Here is a 6,000-nt window from a genome sequence, read left to right as displayed (position 1 = left end):
GGGGTTACCGCTTTTGGTGCTGAAAGCTACCCCTGAGCTACACTCGGGAATACCTCCAGCGAGGTTAAGGCAACAATCATCTAGTGGCTAAATGGTTTGCACTGCCGCCTGGCAGTACTGGGGTCATTGGTTCAAATCCCAACCATGGCACCTCCTGCCTGGAGTTTGCATGTTCTTCCTGTGTGGGTATTATTTCTCTGACATAGCACTCTGCGACTCTTGCCATAACCCATCTCTTCAGGGAAGCCTACCCCACCCCCTGCTTACTTGCCGAGCTCCTCCACTCTTCCTACCACTCCATCCCCCACAGCTATCTCCTCCTGTGCCACCATCCCCTCCCTCCTAGATTGTAAGCTCGAAAGAGCAGGGCCCTCGATCCCCTCATGTATCACATTGTATTGGTATTGTTCTGTCACATGTTCTGTTCCCCTCTGTAATGTACAGCGCTGAGCCAACTATTGGCGCTTTATAAATACTGTATAATAATAATAATAATAATAATAAATGCCATAAAGGGACACAGATTTGATGATGTTCCGGACATCCAGCACACCCTGAGAAAGATATTGCACAGTGTTCTGGAAAACTAATTCTAGAAAGGTTTCTGACAGTGGCACAGTCATCTAGAAAAGGGGACTACTTTGAAGGTGACAACAGCTGACAGTGTATAGATAAGTCCGTTCCAGGAATTAAATTGCCACACCTCGTATTTATAAATGACAAATGCAGGACCTCTGCCTTGCTTTACAGGGAAGAACAAAATGTCTACAAAAAAAGGGGGGTTGTGAAAAGAAATTCACAAACAAAGCGGCTACATTATGAACAGAATGTGATACTCAGAAAAATTTCCCAAAAATTATGCTTTATTACACATACAAATTTGACATATGGGCAATCGCCCTGGTTTACCATCACCTCAGTATGAGACAATAACACACAGACCTAAAACCATATAAAATGACACCAGTACCGGTCTAAATACCTGTGCAAAAGGGACAGTGACTACGAGAGTCTAAAGTCCCTGTGGCACTGGCGCATAGGTGAACACTTCCCAAAGGAGGGTCCTGACGAAGCTGAGTGAGATACGCCCATCGGCGAAACGCGTTGACGTCATACGTCAGATACGTCACTTCCGGTCATGCGCATTAGGTGGAACGCACGCTGACCTACAAGGAGGAAGCCATTTTCACATGTCATGAGGCAAGCCTAGGCAGCACAGGCGCCGAGAAGAGGCTGGAACCCGCGGTATATCGGCGGATGTCAGCGGTGGCTCCCTGGCCTCTTTGGCCTTGTATGGCAGTACCTATGAAGGATATTCTTTCCTCTCCTATTATCCATTGCACAGGTGGTGAGTGGACTGTTGCGGGACACTAGATATATGGTCCTATGTGACCTATATGACCAATATATCCTATACAGAGTGTAAGCTCTTTCAGTGACTTTCCACATATTGTCTGTTTCACTACAGGATGGGGACATCACGGTGCTTTGTATAGGAAACAAGATATACCACATGTATTTCAACAGGCAGAAGATCTATTGGGATGTGTCTTGTTTTTCTCACAGAAAGTGGTATGTAGTCCACATGTAGTGGTGAAGAAACCATTTCAAGCAGTGCGCTGCTTTATGCATCTACCCTTCCATCCCGGTAAAAATGGGGCATATTTTTATTCAAGAGCCCTAGGAAACAGCTGGTAATAATCACAGATGAATGGGCCCCAACCACTTGTGCCGGCATAGGAATGTACTGCATCATTTATATGACATTTATGTTTTGTTTCATATAGGCCTTGAGGCATGCCTTCTTTTTGACGCATACTGTACTTGCTATATTGCATACATGTGATATTTATATCTATGGTATAATTTTTTGAAACTCCCTGTTTGGGATATGACCATGCTGGTAGTAGCATAGTCTACATATTTACAAACACGTGTTATGGTATACCTATGGTATAATTTTTTGTATACACCTCCTTTGGGAAGTGTTCACCTATGCGCCAGTGCCACAGGGACTTTAGACTCTCGTAGTCACTGTCCCTTTTTCACAGGTATTTAGACCGGTACTGGTGTCATTTTATATGGTTTTAGGTCTGTGTGTATTGTCTCATACTGAGGTGGTGGTAAACCAGGGCGATTGCCCATATGTCGAATTTGTATGTGTAATAAAGCATAATTTTTGGGAAATTTTTCTGAGTATCACATTCTGTTCATAATGTAGCCGTTTTCTTTGTGAATTTCTTTTCACAACCCCCCTTTTTTTGTATGCCTTTTTTGGCTACTGAATGGAGACCATGTACTGGGTGATACGGTAATTTATTGTACGACCTCTTAATAACTATCTTTAACAAAAGAACAAAATGTCTGCCTGGCTTTTATCTCACTGCAAGCCTACCAGACACGGTGTGGGGGATTTACTGAAACTGGAGCTCTCAGAATCCGATACAGCTGGGCATGGGAGCCAATCGACTTCTAACCTCAGCTTGTTCAATTTGGCTTTGATCATAAAACCTGGAAGCTGATTGGGTGCCATGCAGAGCTACAATAGATTCTATGTGCTCCAGTTTCTTTTTTTTTTTTTAAAGAATATTTCTTGGGTTTTAACAAAGGGAGACAAGTCCAAATGGTGAGGCAGTTATGACATAAATGTTACATCAAATCTAGTCAGAAAGGTTATATTACGGCAAAGAAGACATACTTAGTGTAAAACATTTAAAGACCACTAGGGTATAGAGTTTGGGTAGGTGAGTAACGAGGAGCATAGAATATGAAAGTGGTGGGCGGGTAGCTCTTGTGTAGAAAAAGGGGAAATAATAGCCAGTTGAGTTTGTACGTTCGGGAAGTGAGGTGGTGGTGTGATTTGCCAGTAGTGAAAGTTAGAAGAATAAGATGTACGCAGATGTCGTCTGCTACCCACCAATATCATGTCAAAAGAAGGTAAAGGGAGAGGAAATATCTGAGAGCTCGGGGGCTGTGCTCCAGTTTTAACAAATCTCCCCCGGTCCATCTGACAACAGATGACTAATGATGAGACTCACCTCCGATGATGCTCATGTCTAGAGATGAGCGAATTATTCAAAAATTCGATTCGGCTGATTCGCCGAATTTGCGGAAGAAATTCGATTCAATGCGAATTTATTCGCTGCGAATTTAACTTATAAAAAGGGTGTTTCTAGGCTTCAGAGAGCCTTTATATTAGTGCAGAACACTGTACCTTTAATTTAAATGCCCTTGGAGTCTGCTGGGGAAGAGAAATAATACTGACAGTCAGTATGACATGCAGATGAGTGCCGTCCATCTTAGAATCACCGCACACTTCACTCATTTGGGCAGTCACGGGGCACGACGAAGAAGAAGAAGAAGAAGAATGAAAAGAAGAAGAAGAATGAAAAGAAGAAGAAGAATGAAAAGAAGAATGAAAAGAAGAAGAAGAATGAAAAGAAGAATGAAAAGAAGAAGAAGAATGAAAAGAAGAATGAAAAGAAGAAGAAGAATGAAAAGAAGAATGAAAAGAAGAATGAGAAGAATGAAAAGAAGAATGAAAAGAAGAATGAGAAGAATGAAAAGAAGAATGAAAAGAAGAAGAAGAAGAAGAATGAAAAGAAGAAGAAGAAGAAGAAGAAGAATGAAAAGAAGAATGAGAAGAATGAAAAGAAGAACGAGAAGAAGAATGAAAAGAAGAATGAGAAGAAGAAGAATAAGAATGAAAAGAAGAAGAAGAAGAAGAAGAAGAAGAAGAATGAAAAGAAGAAGAAGAAGAAGAATGAAAAGAAGAAGAAGAATGAAAAGAATAAGAATAAGAATGAAAAGAAGAAGAATAAGAATGAAAAGAAGAAGAAGAAGAATGAAAAGAAGAAGAAGAAGAAGAAGAAGAATGAAAAGAAGAATGAAAAGAAGAAGAAGAATGAAAAGAAGAAGAAGAAGAAGAAGAAGAAGAATGAAAAGAAGAATGAAAAGAAGAAGAAGAATGAAAAGAAGAAGAAGAAGAATGAAAAGAAGAAGAAGAAGAAGAAGAAGAAGAAGAAAAATGAAAAGAAGAATGAAAAGAAGAAGAAGAAGAATGAAAAGAAGAAGAAGAAGAATGAAAAGAAGAAGAAGAATGAAAAGAAGAAGAAGAAGAAGAAGAAGAAGAATGAAAAGAAGAAGAAGAAGAAGAAGAATGAAAAGAAGAAGAAGAATGAAAAGAAGAAGAAGAATGAAAAGAAGAAGAAGAATGAAAAGAAGAAGAATGAAAAGAAGAAGAAGAAGAATGCAAAGGAGGAGAAGAAGAAGAAGAATGAAAAGAAGAATGAAAAGAAGAAGAAGAAGAATGAAAAGAAGAAGAAGAAGAAGAATGAAAAGAAGAAGAAGAAGAATGAAAAGAAGAAGAAGAATGAAAAGAAGAATGAGAAGAAGAATGAAAAGAAGAATGAAAAGAAGAATGAAAAGAAGAATGAAAAGAAGAATGAAAAGAAGAATGAGAAGAATGAAAAGAAGAAGAATGAAAAGAAGAATGAAAAGAAGAAGAGGAAGAATGAAAAGAAGAAGAAGAAGAATGAAAAGAAGAAGAAGAAGAATGAAAAGAAGAATGAAAAGAAGAAGAAGAAGAATGAAAAGAAGAAGAAGAAGAATGAAAAGAAGAAGAAGAAGAATGAAAAGAAGAAGAAGAAGAAGAAGAATGAAAAGAAGAAGAAGAATGAAAAGAAGAAGAATTCCAGTACAGCAAAAAGTGTCCCTGCAGAGAGCTCCGCTATTTCTGACAGTTCTCTGACAGTTCCTTCACATTTACAGCGGTTGAAACATTGTATCTATTTGTTTCCGAATAAAAACATCTGTATCCTAAATGGAAACAAATAGATACAATGTTTCAACCGCTGTAAATGTGAAGGAACTGTCAGAGAACTGTCAGAAATAGCGGAGCTCTCTGCAGGGACACTTTTTGCCGGCTGTAGAAGGGATGAAAATCGGCCGATCGGGAAAAATTTGATTCGCGCATCCGAAGTTTGCTAATATTCGGATTCGGTGCAAATCGAATTTTTCCTAATATTCGAAACGAATTCCACTTCGCCAAGTTCGATTCGCTCATCTCTACTCATGTCATCCCTGCCAAGATCTTTGCCTATACATCTCCATTTTGAGACCTATAAAAACACTCTATTCAAAGAGGCCCTGCCATCAACTTTGCAGCTAAAAGCACAGAAAAATCAAGTATATTCATCACCGACTTTCAGTATTTTCATCAATAGAGATCCATCACCAACACCAGGTGTCATTTCAAAATGGCGCTGCGAATTGAGTAGGTCATAGGTTCACTTTCTGTCCAATAGTTTTTATTTCCTTTTTTAAAACTGTACCAAGAACAGGTCCACTTTAGAAAGTTAAGCACTGAACTGCAGAATTTATAGTGCAGAAACTTGGGAGATCCTGAGTGCACTGGGTTTGAACTGCAGTGACTGTGGGGACATTAGAGTGTAAGCTCTTTTGGTACACAGACTGATGTGACTGCAGGGGAGTGGACATTAGAGTGTAAGCTCCTCTGGTACAGAGACTGATGTGACTGTGGGGGAGGGGGCATTAAAGTGTAAGCTCCTCTGGTACAGAGACTGATGTGACTGCGGGGGAGTGGACATTAGAGTGTAAGCTCCTCTGGTACAGAGACTGATGTGACTGTGGGGGAGGGGACATTAGAGTGTTAGCTCCTCTGGTACAGAGACTGAAGTGACTGGCTCAGTGATCTCTGTACAGCACTGCGGTATATGTCAGAGCTATATAAATGTATAATAATAGTGTGCAACTGTGGGGGAGGGGACATTAGAGTGTAAGCTCCTCTGGTACAGAGACTGATGGGACTGCGGGGGAGGGGACATTAGAGCGTAAGCTCCTCTGGCACAGAGACTGATGTGACTGTGGGGGGAGGGGACATTAGAGCGTAAGCTCCTCTGGTACAGAGACTGATGGGACTGCGGGGGAGGGGACATTAGAGTGTAAGTTCCTCTGGTACAGAGACTGATGTGACTGTGG

The sequence above is a fragment of the Staurois parvus genome, unplaced genomic scaffold, assembly GCF_062004578.1.
Source record: "Staurois parvus isolate SC_StPar_1 unplaced genomic scaffold, SC_StPar_1.0 ptg000034l, whole genome shotgun sequence".
Lineage (NCBI taxonomy): Eukaryota > Metazoa > Chordata > Amphibia > Anura > Ranidae > Staurois > Staurois parvus.
The sequence above is the reverse complement of the archived record's forward strand: the minus strand, read 5'-3'. Positions refer to the sequence as shown.